General features: G+C 38.3%; 1 protein-coding gene across 1 annotated transcript in view; it reads right to left on the reverse strand.

Annotated features, from left to right (window-relative positions):
- CFAP299 (cilia and flagella associated protein 299) overlaps nucleotides 1–17,554 on the reverse strand; it is a 554,285-nt gene that overhangs the window by 366,676 nt on the left and 170,055 nt on the right. The window lies entirely within an intron of this gene.

The raw sequence follows: 17,554 nt of genomic DNA on the forward strand, positions 1-17,554 counted from the left end.
CATAATATTATAAACCACACATGATTAGCACAGGTTTGTGTTCAATCAATGATAATTGAATTGATAAATAAAATTGTGATGAGCAGATAAATGCAATATTGTGTGAAACTTTAAGTAGCTGTATTTTTTACTCCTATAATCATGCACAATAATAAAATTATAACAGCATTTTGTAGATAGTCTAACTCTGCATAACATAAAAATGAAGATGTTATTTAATAAACTGGTAAAGCTTAAAGAGTTTGACAACGAATACTTTGTGTAAATTTTCATTTTTTCCTTTTACTGTGCAGCAATTAGAAAGTGGATTTTATAACATACAAACTTCTTTCAGTTAGATAAACTTATCAAAAATTATATTCTGCTTTCAATGCCTAAGTCTCTTTTCTGTAACATGTCTAGAATCCAATTTCCTTTACCTTCTTTGCCATTATCCTAAACCCGACTCATCATCATCATTTATGTTCATTACAATAGCTTCTGAGCTGGCATTTCCAATTTTACTCTCCAAACAATTTTCCTTAGCGAGGCCAGAGTACCCTAAAAATGTGTGTGTATGTTTATTGCTTGATTAAACCTCTTTATTTACTGTAGAACTTAGAATAAAATATAAAAATCATAATTCTGTTCTGAAAGACTTTGCAAGATTTCTCTTGCCACTCTCCTCCTCTCGCTGCTGTCTGACCACACTGGCCATAGGTATTGTTCTTGAAACAGGATGCTGTTCCCTCCCTCAGGTCTCCCCATACAATGTTTCCTTTACTGAATAAAGTACCTAGGATTGCTTTTGTCTCTTTATTACCTGCTTATCTATAATATATCAGCTTAAATGTCATATCCTCAGAGAGCCCTCTCTGACCTCCTTTCTAATTTAGGTCACATAGTGTACTATTACTCAGTTTCAATGGAAGATCATTAAAGCACTTAAAAATGCAGCAGATAAAAGTTAAAATTATATGACATAAGATATTAATACTAGGTAGAGAATGAGTTTAGCAAATCATCATATCTTGATCAGAGTTCTAATTCACACAAACTCACAAAGTGAGAGGAGATGATAGAGCCTCAGTTCCTCTCATGGGGATAAGACAAAACACACTGCAGCCATACAGCCTGAGCCTCATAGCTTAGAATTTTTCATAATTAATTATGTAAATGGCTATTTTTAGAGCCTAGCTCTCATGTGTTACAATAGCTTTCTCTTATGAATGTACCTTGACCCCTTGTTCATCTTGGCCTGTGTCTCAAAGTGACCTAGTATCATGGTAATAAGTAAACTCCTTAAAATTCCTACCACATTATGTTCCCATAAATTCACTTAGAATCCTTTCATTTTTCTCTATAGCACTTGTAACAGTTATTTCTATGTTTAACTGTCAAATGGTTATTTTCCTCATTGAACTGAATCTAGAGAGACCAAGAACCTTATCCATTTTGCTTAATTCTGCATATCCAATAAGTAGCAGAATGCTTCAATAAATGTTTATATAAACGGAATGAATTATTATATGAATTACCTACTGCATTGGTTAGGTTACTCTGATAAGAACTAAAGAAGATGCCCAGTCTTCACGGCTCAGTGGTTGAGCATAGACCTATGAATCAGGTGGTCACAGTTTGATTCCAGGTCAGAGTACGTGCCTGGGTTGCAGGCTTGATCCCCAGTGGGGGACATGCAGGAGGCAGCCAATCAATGATTCTCTCTCATCATTGATGTTTCTATCTCTCTTTTACTCTCCCTACCTCTCTAAAATCAATTAAAATATAGTTTAAAAAAAGAACTAGAAGAAGAAATGTGATAACATATAGTCCTTTCCCTTAAAAAGTTATAAATGCAGTAAGGAAAGATAGAACTTTAAACAAATAAAAGAGTTTGATAAAAGCTATGTGATATAATGAGCATCAAATAAGCCTATGGCAATGGAATATAATACTACATCAAAAATATTCTAAAGTTCTCTTAACTAACATGTAATGTTAAGAAGGAAAATTCTCATACATATCTTCAACACATTTATAATGTTGATTGAATTAACCCATCTGTTTCTTTGAAGAAATGTTTAATTCTTATACTGGTCAGAACTACTAACCACAATGAAGCAGCATGGAAACAAAGCAACAAGTAAACTTAACCATGTTTATATGGAATATACATAAACAGAAAAATGATATTTCTGCAATAACTAAAGGAAGTTAGAAAAACTACATGTATATTATTTCTCACAATTATCCTTCATGTCATATGAAACATTTACTTTCTGTTCATATTATGTCTAAATCACATACTATATCCATCATGTTTCTTGGAAAAAAACAAATTATATTTCTAAATGTCTTAGAGAGAGCAAATTTCTTTTATAACAAGCTTTTAATTTGATTGGGGCACAAAGATCAGAACAAGAATCGAATCATCTGCTTCTCTGATCCTTCTCTGTGGTGAGCAGCTCTGATAATTATCAAGAATAAAAATCCCCATCAAAGGAACATAAGAGAGTTTTGCAAAGTTGAAAGAGTTTGTTCAATAGATCCCTGCTAATGACTACAAAGGTTTCTTATATGGCATAGAAAAAAATTACTTGGGGCCATTTGTGGCATATTAAGAACTCATTATTTCTGAGTTTCAAGTATACAATATTTACATCATGGAAATAAAAAAAATGACTTACAGATAAAATATACACTTCACCCTTCTTATTTGAATTGGGATTTTTTTTAGCTTGTATCCATGTCTAGGGGCGTGCTGGGTATCCCAAAGTGTGATCATCAACTCGGTCTTTCCTCTCTCTTACACACAAACAGACTTTGTTTTGGTTTCTAGCTAAAGTTGCTTATAGTAAAGAGGCATTTTTCTTTAAACCTCTTTATGTCATCAAAATACTCATAAATGTCCATATTTATAATTGAAGTTTGCAGGTTAATTTGCTTTCTTTTTTTCTGTCCTTATTTGGGGTATTGTAATTATAACATCCTTTAACATGTTATTTACTTGACCTGCTTACAATTTCTCCATCTTATCATATGGTACAGTAGCTACTTATGCCTCAAACCAGAATTATTTTATTAATAATCATATGTAATTAAAACAGTAAAACAAGCCCTAACCGGTTTGGCTCAATGGATAGAGCATCGGCCTGCGGACTGAAGGGCCCCAAGTTCAATTCCGGTAAAGGACATGTACCTTGGTTGTGGGCACATCCCCAGTAGGGGGTGTGTAGGAGGCAGCTGATCAATGTTTCTCTCACCAATGTTTCTAACTCTCTATCCTTCTCCCTTCCTCTCTGTAAAAAAAAAAAAAAAAATCAATAAAATATTTTTTAAAATGTTTTAAAATAGTAAAACAAATTCCCAACTATTTCTGTTTGTGTTCTCTATTTACTCAAAGAAATTGAGGAAAACATAGGGTCCTAGAAATGCAGCTTATATCTGATTGTCCTTAGTTTCAAACAACAGAATCCACTCTGGCTGGGTTAAGCACAATTGGACTTCATCAAAGGATCTTAAGTAGTTCACAGACCTTAAAATAAGGCCAGAAATCCAGACTCAGACACGTTTGGAAAATGCCTAATCACACTGAAATGACAGGTTTGGCAAAAACACTGTTGGCTCTGAAGTTGGCCAAGAAACTACAGCTTTTGCAAACTCCATAGCTTTTATAAAATTACTAAGACAAGATTCCAGAAGATTCTTTACTGAAGATTCTTTGCTGCCCAAAGAACTAGATGTTTCACTCACCAAAAGGCATATTCCCTATGTTCTTATTCCCCTCAACTTGGACCACTGCAAATCCAAATCATTTGCAAATGAACTAATTAGCCAAGCTGAAATCAGACATTTATACCCCAGCATCAAGAAAGCAAGGAAAGTAAACTCTGGCTTCTACTTTGGGGAAATATTCTGTTTTCTTAAATTCTGTATTTGTCTATTTGTTACCCATTAATCAGAGGGTCAAATTAAAAATCAAAATTGTTTACATCTCTCCTGTAATCCAGCTTTCAAAGGTATATGAAGATCATATGCCCAACCAATTGTGACTCCATACTCCCAACCATCTCCTTAACTCTCACATGCCAAACCAGCATTTCTCCTACCATAAATCATCCAGAGCAAGGTAACAAACAACTAGAGGATGCTCCTATTGCCTATCAACCTGCTGACATTATTCAAATTAGCCAATCCTAAATTGTTCCCCTTGACCTGCTTTGCCTTTCTCATGGACAATAAGAGACTTTGGTCCATGCTCTCCTCCTCCCTTGGCTTCTGCCTCTTGACAAAACCTGGTGCTTCTCCATGTGGCCCTACATGGCATGTCATGTTCCTTTCTCTTAGGAAATGTAAGCAATAACTCTTCTTTGAAAGGCAGTTGTCTTCATGTCTGTCACTTTACCTGACCTAATAAAAACAAAATCCAGGGTACAAATTTTAGAACAGGAGTCCAAGGCATATAATGCAGGGAACTGTCCAAAATAAGGAACATGTGTTCCAAAGATATTGTATAGGCACAAATAAGATAAATGACCAGTATATCTAATATGTAAATGAAATTATTTTATCAGTAGAAAGTTTTTCAGTTAATTAAATTTAGTGACAAAAACCATGGACAATTTCAATTTAGGATACTTCCCTGGAAAACCACCAATATGTCCTTTAAATTTGTCCTTAATTTGAAGGTGATATTGACTGAAAACCTATTATACAATTTACAATAGGAAAATGTGAACTCTACTTTTCACACAACACATTTTAAAGTACCTTAATGTAAAAGTAGTGGAAAATCAAGCACTCTTCATTAGTTTTTGTTAATTAAATATTCATTGAAGACTCTCACAGTACTACATGCAAGCATAGAACAGAGTGCAAAATCTAAGAGGGACAGCCACATGCAACCCACCCCCATCTGAGGAGCAGTAGCCTTGTGAGCAGGCTGCCCCCGTCCAAGGATCAGCAGCCGTGCAAGCAGCTTGCCCCCACCCGCCCAAGGAGCAGCAGCTGCTCAAGCTGCCTGGCCCCATTCGACAAGCAGCAGCCATGCGCATCCCGCCCCTGTCCAAGGAGCAGCAGCTGCATGCACCCCACCCCTGTCAAAGGAGCAGCAGCCTCACGAGCAGCCCGCCCCCATCTGAGGAGCAGCCCACCCCCAACAGCCAGAGGAGCCACCACTGCTGTGAGCAGCCACGTGAGCAGTGACCGCCAGAGGAGCTGCTGCCAACTGAGGAGCAGCCGCTGCATGACTTGACTTCTAGATCCTTCAGTGAGAGCAAAAATGGTGAGACAAAGAAACCCCCAAAGGAAACAAAAGGAGGAATTTCCAGGAAAAGGAGCTAAGTGAAACAGAAGCATGCAATATGTCAGAAAAAGAATCCAGAATAAGGGTCATACAGTTCATAAACCTGATGGATGAAAAAATCAACAACTTATGTAAGAATCAAGAAATAAAGAGTGATATAGCTGCAATAAAAAAACACCATGGAAACTTTCAACAGTAGACTAGGAGAAGCAGAGGACCGAGTTAGCAAATTAGAAGACAGGGAAGCAAAACACACCCAAACTGAACTGCAATTGGAGAAAAAAATTAAAGGACAGGAGGAGAGACTAAGAGAGCTTTAGGACAACATAAAACAAGGAAACATATGAATAATTAGGGTTCCACAATGACAGGTAGAGGAACAAAGGTTAGAAAACCCATTTGAAGAAATGATGTCAGAAAACTTCCCTGAGGTGGGGAAGAAAAAAGTCACACAAGCACAGACAGTCCCAAACAAACAAACAAACAAAAAAACACGAAAAGACCCACACCAAGACAAGTCGTAATTGTGATGGCAAATGTTCAGGACAAAGAGAGAATCTTAAAGGCTGCAAAAGAGAGACAGAAAGTTACATACAAGATCATTAGATTATCAAATGACTTCTCAACAGAAACACATCAGGCCAGAAAGGAATGGAAGGAAGTTTACAAAGTGATGCAAGGCAAGGGACTGAATCCAAGAATACTCTATCCAGCAAGGCTATCATTCAAAATTAAAGGGAAATAAGGAGCTTCACAGACAAAAAAAAAAGGATAAGGGAGTGTATCACCACCAAGCCAGCAATGCAAGAAATGCTAAAAGGACTGGTGTAAAAATAAGAAATATAAAAGGAAAAAGGAAAACAGCCACAAAAAATAAAAATGGTTACAAACAAGTACCTATCAATAATAACTTTAAACGTAAATGAAATAAATGCTCCAATCAAAAGACATCAAGTGGCTGAGTGGATAAGAAAACATGACCCATATATATGCTGTCTACAAGAGACCCACCTCAGAACAAGGGACTCACACACACTGAAAGTGAAGGGATGGAAAAATGTCTTCCAGGCAAATGGAAATGAAAAAAAAAGCTGTGGTAGCAATACTTATATCTGAAAAAATAGACCTCAAAGTGAAGGCCATAACAAGAAACAAAGAAGGCCACTTCATAATACCAAAGGCATTGATACAACAAGAGGATATAACCCTTGTAAACATATGCGCACCCAATGCTGGAGCACCCATACACACAAAACAAACAACCAAACAACAACAAAAAAAAAACTCCTGGGAGATATCAAAGGAGAGAACGACAGAAATACAATTAAGTAGTGGACTTTAATACCCCATTGACATTACTGCATAAATTCTCTAGACAAAAAACCAGCAAAGAAACAGCAATCCTAAATGACTTACTAGAACAGATGGACTTAATTGACATCTTCATAACATTTCACCCCAAAGCCACAGAGTATACATTCTTCTCAAGTGCACATGGGACATTTTCAAAGATAGACCACATATGAGTCACAAGCAAAATCTCTCCAAATTCAAAAAGATTGAAATCATATCAAGCATCTTCTCAGACCACAATGGCAAAATATTAGAAATCAGCTACAGTAAAAACATTTAAAAAATTCAAACACTTAGAAGCTGAATAGCATGCTATTAAACAATAATTGGGTTACCAAAGAGATCAAAGAAGAAATTTAAAACATCCTGGAAATGAATGACAATGAAAACACAACAATCCAAAATCTATGGGACACAGTGAAAGAAGACTTGAGAGGATGTGTATAGCTCTTCAGGTCTACCTCAAAAAACAAGGAAAAATGGTAATAAATCATCTAACTTTACAACGTAAAGAATTAGAAAGAGAGCAACAAGAACAGCCCAGAATGAACAGAAGGAAGGAGATAATAAAGATCGGAGCAGAAATTAATGACATAGAGGCAAAAAAAAAAAAAATCAATGAAACAAAGAGCTGATTCTTTGAAAGGATAAACAAGATTGATGAACCTCTAGCCAGTCTCACCAAGAAGCAAAAAGAGAGGACCCAAATAAACAAAATCAGAAATGAAAGAGGTGAAATAACAACAGACCCCACAAAAATACAAAGGATTGTTAAAAAATACTATGAACAACTCTATTCCAACAGACTAGAAAACCTGGAGGAAATGGACATATTCCTAGAAAAATACAAACTTCCAAAAATCAACTAGGAAGAATCTAAAAATCTCAATAGGCTGATAACTATGGAGGAAATTGAAGCAGTCATCAAAAAGCTTCCAACAAACAAAAGCCTGGAGCAATATGGCTTCATAGGGGAGTTTTACCAAACATTCAAGAAAGAACTAAAACCTATCCTCCTCAGACTATTCCCAAAAAATCAAGAGGAAGGAACACTTCCAAGCTCATTCTATGAAGCCAGCATCACCCTAATACCAACATCAGATAAAGACAACACAATGAAAGAGAATTACAGGCCAATATCCCTCATGAACATAGATGCCAAAATCCTCAACAAAATTCTAGCAAGTCACATCCAGCATTACATCAGAAAGATAATACGCCATGACCAAGTAGAATTTATCCCAGGGATGCCAGGATGGTACAATATCCACAAATCAATTAACATGATCCATCACATAAACAAATTGAGAGATAAAAATCACATAGTCATATCAATTCATGCAGAAAAAGCATTTGACAAAATCCAGCACCCTTTATTGATAAAAAAAAAACCCTCAGGAGAGTGGGAATAGAGGGATCATACCTCAACATAATAAAAGCCTTATATTACAAACCTACTGCCAACATCATACTCAATGGGAAAAAATAAAAAACATTTCACCTAAGAACAGGAACACTTTCACCACTCCTGTTCAACATAGTACTGTAAGTGCTAGCCATAGCAATTAGACAAGAAGAAGAAATAAAAGGTATCCAAATTGGGAAAGAAGATTTTCAACAGTCATTATTCACAGATAATGTGATATTGTACATAGAAAACCTTAAAGACCCCATCCAAAAACTACTAAAATTAAAAAATGAATTCAGCAATGTAGCAGTATACAAAATTAATGCCAAGATATCTATGGCATTTTTATACACTAATAGTGAACTTACCGAAAGAGAGATTTTAAAAAATATCCCATTTACAATTGCACCCAAAAAATTAAGATACCTAAGAATAAACTTAACTAAGGAAGTAAAAGACCTGTACTCAGAAAACTACAGGACACTGAAAAAAGAGATAGAGGAAGACATAAACAGATGGAAGAACATTTCATGTTCATGAATTGGCAGAATCAGCTTCATTAAAATTTCCATGCTACCCAAAGCAATCTATAGATTCAATACACTCAACATTAAAATACAAAAGGCATACTTCACAGACCTAGAATGAACTCTTTGAAAATTCATCTAGAATAAAAATAGACCCCAAATAGCTGCAGCAATCTTGAGAAAGAAGAACAAAGTAGGAGGGATCTCAATACCAGATATCAAGCTATACTACAAAGCCACTGTTCTCAAAACTGCCTGGTCCTGGCATAAGAACAGACATATAGACCAATGAAATAGAATAGAGAACCCAGTAATTGACCCAAACCATTATGCTCAATTAATATTTGACAAAGGAGGGAAGACAGTCTCTTCAATAAATGGTGTTGGGAAAATTAGACAGATACATGCAAAAAACTGAAACTAGACCACCAACGTATACCATACACAAAAATAAACTCAAAATGGATAAAGGACTTAAACATAAGACGGGAAACCATAAAAAAATCTTAGAGGAATCCACAGGCAGCAAAATCTCAGACATAAACTAAAGCAATATCTTCACCAATACAGCTCCTAGGGCAGTGGAAACTGAAGAGAAAATAAGCAAATGGGACTACGTCAAAATAAAAAGCTTCCGCACAGAAAAAAAAAAAAAAAAAAAAAAAAAAACCATCAACAAAACAACAAGAAAGCCCACTGCATGGGAGAACATATTAATAATTGCCAATGTTATCGCTGATAAGGGTTTAATCTTCAACATTTACAGGGAACTCATACAACTTAACAAAGGGAATATAAACAACCCAATCAAAAAATGGACAATGGACCTAAATAGATATTTTTCGAAAGAGGACATACAGAAGGCCAAACGACATATGAAAACATGCTCACAGTCACTAATAACCTGAGATATGCAAATCAAAACGACAATGAGGTACCATCTCACACCTGTCAGAATGGCTATCATCAACAAATCAACAAATGACAATGCTGGTGAGGATGCGGAGAAAAAGGAACCCTCGTGCCCTGCTGGTGGGAATGCAGACTGGTGCAGCCACAGTGGAGAACAGTATGGAGTAGCCTCAAAAACTAAAAATGGAACTCCCATTTGACCCAGTGACCCCAGTTCTAGGAATATATCCCAAGAAACCAGAAACACCAATCAGAAAGGATATATGCACCCCTATGTTCATAACAGCACAATTTACAATAGCTAAAATTTGGAAACAGCCTAAATGCCCATCAACAAATTAAAAACCTGTGGTACATCTACACAATGGAATATTATGCTGCTGTAAAAAGGAAGGAAGAACTCGTACCATTTGCAACAGCATGGATGGACCTGGAGAGCATTATGTTAACCGAAATAAGTCAGTCAGAGAAAGATAAATATCACATGATCTCACTCATTTGTGGAATATAATGAACAACATAAACTGATGAACAAAAACAGATCCAGAGACAGAGAAGCATTGATCAGATTGTCCAACCTCAGAGGGAAGGTAGAGGAGGGTGGGGATAAGGGGGAGAGATCAACCAAAGGACTTATATGCATGCATATAAGCATAACCAATGGACACAGACACTGTGGGGTGAGGGCATGAGCGGGGGGATGGGTCAAGGGGGGCATAAGGACACATATGTAATACCTTAAGTAATAAAGAAAAGAAAAAAGAAAAACAAGAGAAAAAAATAAAAAATAAATTCCAGAGGGAAGGTGTGGGAGGATGTGTGGGAGGGAAGTAATCAATCAAAGACTCTTTATGCATATATGCATAATCCATGGACACAGACAATAGGGTGGTGAAGATCTGGGGGGGGGGTGGAAACAGGCTGGAGGGGGCCAATGGGGGGAAATGGGGGCATATGTAATACTGTCAACAATACAGAATTATAAATAAATAAATAAATAAATAAATAAATAAATAAATAAATAAATAAATGTAAACAAACAAAAAAATTTAAATGATGAATATATGTCATGATTTAGAATATTTATGCAGGTTTGTGTATATAGAATAAAACTACAGTATCATAAAATCGGAGAATCTAAGGGTTCCCACCCAGTGTAGGAATCCACTTAGTGACATCCTTGAAAGGCAGAAATTCAGATTCTGCTGCAATATTTTCAAAGGCAAGGAATTTTGAAAAGGCAATATATCCCACTATTGAGCATTTCTAATGATTAGAAAATGATTCCTTACACTGAGATGAAATTTTCCTTTCTGTAACTACCACCCACTACTTCTAGTTTTGTTTTCCTAAGCCTCACAATTATGTCTATCCATCAGGCATATTTTCAACTATTCGAAAAAAGCTTTTATGAGACCACCTTAGACTTTACTTCTTTATGCTAAATATCACCAGTTCCTTAACACCTTCAACATACACAATGGTTCTAGATCTCTTCTTAGCTTGATGGCTGACCCTTCTATGGATGACCTCCAATTTGTAAGTATTTCCTGCAAAATAAAGTCCCACAATTCAGAGCTCTGCTCTCCAGGTGGCTAACTGAGGGTACATTAGGAGACCAGTTGCACTCTGCACTTGTAAGCACTTACATCAAGCATGTCAAACTCAGGCATGAGACCCACGGGCCATGAGTTTGACATGCTTGACAGACATCATACTGTTGACACATACTGATCTTCACAAGCTCTAAAGTCACTTTTAATCACTTGCCCAAGATATTTGCAAGGTTCAGTCATGCCCCCATTAAAGCTCAAGGCTAAATAACTGACTGCCAAGCTAGTAAATTTACCAAATAGGAAAAAAAAAGTTTGTTAAGATTCCTGTTCCTAGGAATCAAGGTTCTCTTCTACCTACTGTTATTGTCTCCACTAAGTGTTCACCAATCAGTTGTTCATTCCAAAACATGGTTAGGGATTGACATAAAGCTCCTCAATCTAGATTGTCTGAAACTGAAGCCTTATCCTCACTTAAAAAACTGGTGAATGCCCAACTGGTGTTGCTCGGTGGTTGAGCATCAACCCAGGAACTAAGAGGCTGCTGGTTCAATCCCCAGTCAGGGCACATGCCCGGTTGCAGGCTTGATCTCCAGTAGGGGGCAGTGCAAGAGGCAGCCAAAAGATGATGTTTCTCATCGATGTTTCTATCTCTCTATCCCTCTCCCTTCCTCTCTCTCTAAAAAATTAGAAAAACATACTTGGGGGGGGGGTGGGAAATACCTAGGGAAGGGTCAGTCCTTTTTCGGGTCTCATTCTTAGAGATGACTCTGAAAACAAAATGACCATTCTGTTGAGCCTCCTAACATGTGAGTTGTGGAGGCCAAGAAATGGGAATTAGAAAATGTGTTTCACTCCTATATTTTTATGATGTGTGCTTTGCTCTATACAGGTTGAAGATGACTTTCTTTAATAGAATAGGCACACACACACACACACACACACACACACACACACACACAAATTAGCTAAACTATGAGTTTCTTTCCTCTTCCATGTAGGTATATCACATCATCTCATCCAGGACTGGCACAGGGGTGAGATGGAACTTCTCTTTTAATGCTTATTATTTTTATTGTTCAGAAATCAAATATAAAACTCTGATGAACCTAGAATTTTAAAAAAGATTTCTTTATATTCTTATATATTCACTTCTAATTATTTGTATTGTCCAATTATTGCTGGAGAAATTAGTGTGCCAGATTTCCCTGTCATTTGTGGGAGTGGAGTTGTTGGGGCACCACTGAGATAAGCCCCCAAAGGAGAATGAGATGTGGTAAAATACTTCATTTGTGTGGAGTTACATTCCTTGGGTTCCAAAGTTCCATGTCCCTTAAACCAGTCTTGAAAGGGGTACAGCTGGAGTTCCAACAGAGCCCAAAGAAGGGCCAGTGTCCAGAGCTTCTGATCTGTGTTGCAGCCTGGTCCAGTTCAGCATCAGGCTAAAGTCTATTATTAATCCACTAGAGGCCCGGTGCACAAAAATTTGTGCACTCAGGGGGGAAAGAGGGGTCCCTCAGCCCGGCCTGTGCCCTCTCGCAGTCTGGGACCCCTCGGGAGATAACAACCTGCTGGCTTAGGCCTGCTCCAGGGTGGCAGAGGGCAGGCCCAATCCCTAGGTGCAGCCCCTGGTCAGGCTCAGAGCAGGGCCGATTGGGGAGTTGGGGCGCCGCCCCCTGTCATGCACAGAGCAGGGCGGATTGGGAGGTTGTGATGCCACCCTCAGTCACGCTCAGGGTAGGGCCAATTGGGGGGTTGGGGCACTGCCTCCATCACCCTCAAGGCAGGGTCGATGGGGAGGTTGTGGTGCCACCCCCTGTCACGCACAGAGCAGGGCCAATCACGGGATTGGGGTGCTGCCCCCTGTCACGCACAGAGCAGGGCCGATCAGGGGGTTGGGGAGCTCCCCCCCGTCACTCACAGAGTAGGGCCGATAGGGGAGTTGGCGCACCTCCCCCCGTCACACACAGAGCAGGGCCGATCAGGGGGTTGGGGCGCCGCCACTGTCACACTCAGGGCAGGGCCGATGGGGAGGTTATGGCTCTACCCTGTCACACACAGAGCAGGACCCGTGAGGTGGGGGGGTTGGGGCGCTGCACCCTGTCACACACAGAGCCGCAGGGTGATCAGAGGGTTGGGGAGCTCCCCCCTATCAGGCACAGAGCAGGGCCGATCAGGGGGTTGGGGCGCCTTCCCCTGTCACGAACAGAGCAGGGCCGATAGGGAGGTTGTGGCCCCGCCCCCTGTCACACACAGAGCCACAGGGTGATCAGGGGGTTTGGGCGCTGCCCCCTGTCATGCTGATCCCAGTGCCGGGAGGCCTCGCGGCTCCGCTGATCCCGGTGCTGGGAGGCATATTACCCTTTTACTATATAGAATAGAGGCCTGGTGCATGGGTGGGGCCAGCTGGTTTGCCCTGAAGGGTGCCCTGGATCAGGGTGGCAGTCCCCACTGGGGTGCCTGGCCAGTCTGTGTGAGGGGCTGAGGGCTGTTTTCAGGCTGGGACTGAAGCTCCCAACTGCTCCTTTTTTTCTTTTTTTTTTCTTTTTTATTCTGGGACAGCTTTAGCTCTGAGGCTTGGCTCCAGCTCTGAGGCCTCAGCTGCTGAAAACAGGTATCTGGTTTGTTTCGGTTCTATAATCGAAACTCTGTATCAACCCCAGCTCTGAGATCCCAGCTCTCTGAAAGCTGGTTTCTGGGGTTTTGTTTAGCTTCTATATTTGTTACAATGTTTTTTAAACTGCAAGCTCAGAGGCCCGCAAGGCAGGCTGGGAACGTTGCAGTCCTCCATCACTGAAGCAAGCAAGCCTCATGTTCAGTTTAAACTGCCTGGCTGCCAGCCGCCATCTTGGCTGGGAGTTAATTAGCATATCGCCCTGATTAGCCAATGGGAAGGGTAGCGGTCGTACGCCAATTACCATGTTTCTCTTTTATTAGATAGGATTGTGTGGAGTCTACATGGCCCTGGGTCATGTGTGCAAATGCATGGCATGTGCCTCCTGCAACAGGAGTCCCAAGAAAGCTAGAGAGTTAACAGTCAAGAGCCAAAAGAGAGAGAACTCCCTTTGTCTATGAGTTTAAATATTTAGGTTTTGCCCCCTTGTAGTGGCCACTATTCTGCCATTGCTCCCAGGTGTGATTAACAAGTAAGCACCTTCCGATGTCACTCAGACCTTACTGGGCATGTGTCTATACTGCCTTTGTCCAGCCCCTTCCCCCACTGATCAGCAGGGAAGAGGCTTGGAAAATGTTCATCACAGCTTCCTGTCAAAGCTATATAAATGGCATGTCTACATTACCTAGTTTCCACTTTACCCCTTTTCTGTTAAATATTAACAGGATTACTAAAATGGTTTCACAATGGCTCCGCAATCATTCTTACATTTAAACAATACACTATTCAATTAAAAATATTAATGAATAATTAATTAATTTATTTATTTATTTTCTGTAAACTGGAGAATGCCTTTCATAAATTTTCCAGTGTAACTAAAAATATCTTTGTCCTATAAATGTGTTGGTAAAAGAAAATATTTTAGTGACTTTTTTACATGAATCCATGCTTTCCTTTTTAAACAAGAAGAAAATGTCTTTACAGAAATAAAACTGTAAAACTGAAAAATTTTATTTTTTATATTCAACTGTTTGTTACTGCTAATGTAACTAGATTAACCCCCAAATGGAGTCGTCATTCACTCTAAATCCCGTGTCAGCGAAACAAAACTTAATAAGGTTTCTATGCTTGGTTCTCACAGAAAAGGAAGGATTAAGTCAACCATTCAAAACTTTCCTGCTCCGCACAAGTTACCTGAACCAGCTCCAAGACTTTCCTTGGCTCCATATACAAAAGCTAACTCTGGCCCTAACCGGTTTGGCTCAGTGGATAGAGCATCAGCCTGCGGACTCAAGGGTCTCAGGTTCGATTCCGGTCAAGGGCGTGTACCTTGGTTGCGGGCACATCCCCAGTGCGGAGTGTGCAGGAGGCAGCTGATCGATGTTTCTCAAACTCTCTATCTCTCTCCCTTCCTCTCTGTAAAAAATCAATAAAATATATAAAAATAAAAATAAACAAAAACTAACTGCTTTAACCCGTCAGCAAATGCTTAATATAGCTCTATAGTTCCTGCTCACTTTAGTCTGTAAAACTATTTCACCTAGTACAACTTTTTAAAATTCTTTTCTATTTCCTAAGTTAGATCCTTCTTGATTCATGAAGCACTAAATAAAAGCCAACTAGATCAGTACATTGTCTATGGAAATTTTTCCGTTAACACTACACTAAGTCAGCTTTTTCTGTAAAGAAAACAAAAGTAAATTTGTTAAACTTTAAGAACATTATCAAAATTTTCAGAGATAATTTTCTGTTTCTAATTATCAAGACTAATGGTGCATTGTATTTAAGTACATTTAACTACTAAAAGCATACCAGTTTAAATTGCCAGAAGCTAGTTGGGATGGAATTACCTCATACAGAAATGTTATTAAAGTTATCTGAACTGTCCAAGCCTTAACAAAACTATAACAAGAAAACTTTGGTGCCCGGCCAGTGTGACTCAGTGGTTGAAAATTAACCCATGAACCAGGAGATTGCAGTTCAATTCCTGGTCAGGGTACATGCCTGGGATATGGGCTTGATTCCCAGTAAGAGACAGCTGATTGATGATTCTCTCTCATCATTGATTTTTCCATCTCTCCCTCTCCTTTCCTCTCTCTGAAATCAATAAACACATATAAATTTTTTAAAAAGAAAACTTTGGTTGACTTATTTATAAAATAAGTTTTCTATTTAATTTGTGGATAATTTATGTTCTTAAGGACAGATTCTGAAAATATATTTTGCTGTTTTCTTTCAATTTATAAAAATAAAAAAAATATTTCCTCAAAGGTTTGAAATCCAGAGATAAACAGAATAGAAAAAGAAAATCCTCTTTAATCCAACATCCCAGAAATTATTACTTTTACTGTTTTGGGCAAGAATTTTAAATATGTAGCATTCAGGATGTTAGTATGCTCCCTTTACCCAGGGCAGATATCAATAATTAACCATGGTATTCTATCCCAGTGATCATAGTGTTTGCTTCACAAGTCTTCTGAGCACAGTACTGAATCACTCAACATATGTATATTTCCATTATTTGTATATAATACTACACAACATGCTTGTTGTTTTTCTTTCTTAAGAAGTTAAGAACATATTCTCAGGTCATGAAGTGTTTTTTTTTTTACAATATCACTTTAAAGGACAGCTTAGTATTCAATTATATGTATGCTCTATATTTTACTGTGGAAAGCTTCCGAGGTAGTTTGTCTTATAAATAACTCTATGAATCCTGTGTGCATATGATGTGAAATTCATTTGCACTAAAATGCTTCTGATACATATTGCTAAATTGCTGTTAGAAGGATTTTGAAATATTTTATTTTGTTTTAAATATTGAATGCTGTGAGAAATGACTGGATCTTACATATTTAGTCCATATAATCTTCTCTGACTCTTTTTTAAAGTTTCTCTGTGGCAGGAAACCCAGTAGCTTTGTTTTGCCAACAGTTAAGGCTCTTGTATAATTAAAAATTGCAAAAGGCACCCACAGTGAAAAAGAAAAAGTATTTAGTGGCAAAAACTTCCTTTCTAGCTAAAGGAGTCAAAAATAAGTTTTAAAGAGGAGACTGGGACATTCCTGTAAAAGAATTTATAAATAGGAATCCTAAAATTCCACACCTGTGCATACTAATAAATGTTAACAACATTCACTCAACTTTGTAAAGAGTAAAAGGTAGACAGATTTAAGGAACCATGCTTGAAAACAATGTTTTTATCTTTTGTGTTTAGCCAGGTAACCACTGACAGCTTCAATTACCCAGCTACTATTATGCAAATGAAACTGAAGCCAGAAGTTGTGCACCTGTGCTTGCCTCTGGATTTAATATTTCTAATGAGTTCTTAAATCCTGTTCTACAGACAAGCATGTGAGATTGCTCCACTCAGATTACAGTAGAGCAGGTGAAAAGCTTTTCAAACGGAGACAATGCATTCAAGGAATTCAATAAGGCCTAGTATACCTAAGGTTTAGACATTGTCAGATGGGAAATAGACACAACAAAAGTATAATAAATTATGAAGATGTTTGTCAGTATTGAGATGCTTTGTCCAGTGACATTAAAGTAATGAGAAGAAAAGGGTAAAGAACAGTACTTAGCTGTCCACAAGGCTTCTCCCTCTGGGAGGTCCTTTGTACCCTCTTGGCAGCCACCCTGGGTGCAGCTCTATCAGATCTGTGGTCTCTCTAGCTGCGGAGTTTCTTCCTACTTTATAAATAATGTGTTCAATTTAAACTTTATTTGCAAAAAAATTCACTTAAAATAACACATAAATATCAATGGAAATTTGAATATCAATGGAATATCAATGGAAATAATAACAGCAACAATAATGGCAGTTATCATGTAATTAATTGGCTCTTACTGCATGCCAGGCATAAGTGATGGGATTTCAGGAGATTTATACAATTTACCTATA

Source organism: Myotis daubentonii, chromosome 1 (genome assembly GCF_963259705.1).
Source record: "Myotis daubentonii chromosome 1, mMyoDau2.1, whole genome shotgun sequence".
In the NCBI taxonomy this organism is placed as follows: Eukaryota; Metazoa; Chordata; class Mammalia; order Chiroptera; family Vespertilionidae; genus Myotis; species Myotis daubentonii.